We start from the raw sequence: 870 nt of genomic DNA on the forward strand, positions 1-870 counted from the left end.
CAAATGAGATGACTGATGACGTCATACAATCAACCCAATATTACATTGAGTATATAAATAGAGCTACCTTAGCCAATATTTGCAGCGTAAATCATTGAAACTTGGTAGTCTAATAGTTCTACGGGAAACACCCTATGGCTATAAAAAATTCTGTTCCCATAACAACTCACTCTTTTCCAGTCCTTACCCACTTGATTTCAATATGTTAGTGATTTTCAGCTTGAAAAATGTTAAAACAAGGCCACTAACTCGAGCTAACATATTTGTATGCTTGCTTGATCATGTATATGAAGTGCTGATAGCAAATATCAAAATGGAACGCCAAAGGTGGCCAGAAAAGCTTTTAATATGGGGGAGGTCTGGAACCCAGTATGATGCCATGGTAACAGAACTGTTAAGCTCATATTGTGGAGAACATTTAGTAGAATCTTACTGCAAAAAATCAAAAATTTCTGATACAAATTGGCTGAAATATCTCTTTTTATCATATTTGAACAAAATTTGGTTGAGTGTATGACGTCATCACTCGGCTAATTTGCATATTTTAAAAACTCGAATATCTCTGGAACGAAAAGAGATATTTGAAAAAAGTAAACAGCGTTTTTCTTCTCACGCAGACTACTTGTTTATGTTTCAAAATGGCTTAGATAGGAAAGATGTGATTTCAGCATAGTACCACTTTAATATGAAGAGTCTATCTAACTTAAAAGGAATTACAAACTAAATTTTCGGGGAATCATTCAGTGCTATCAGTACTACGGCCGTTTTGACGCGTTGTGTGACCGATAAAAATTCCCACAAAACACCAAACACCTTTTATGAAAAATATGAAAGTTGTAACAGATACTAATGGCTTAAGAGGCTGTCTCC

This window comes from Montipora foliosa, chromosome 2, assembly GCF_036669935.1.
Source record: "Montipora foliosa isolate CH-2021 chromosome 2, ASM3666993v2, whole genome shotgun sequence".
In the NCBI taxonomy this organism is placed as follows: domain Eukaryota; kingdom Metazoa; phylum Cnidaria; class Anthozoa; order Scleractinia; family Acroporidae; genus Montipora; species Montipora foliosa.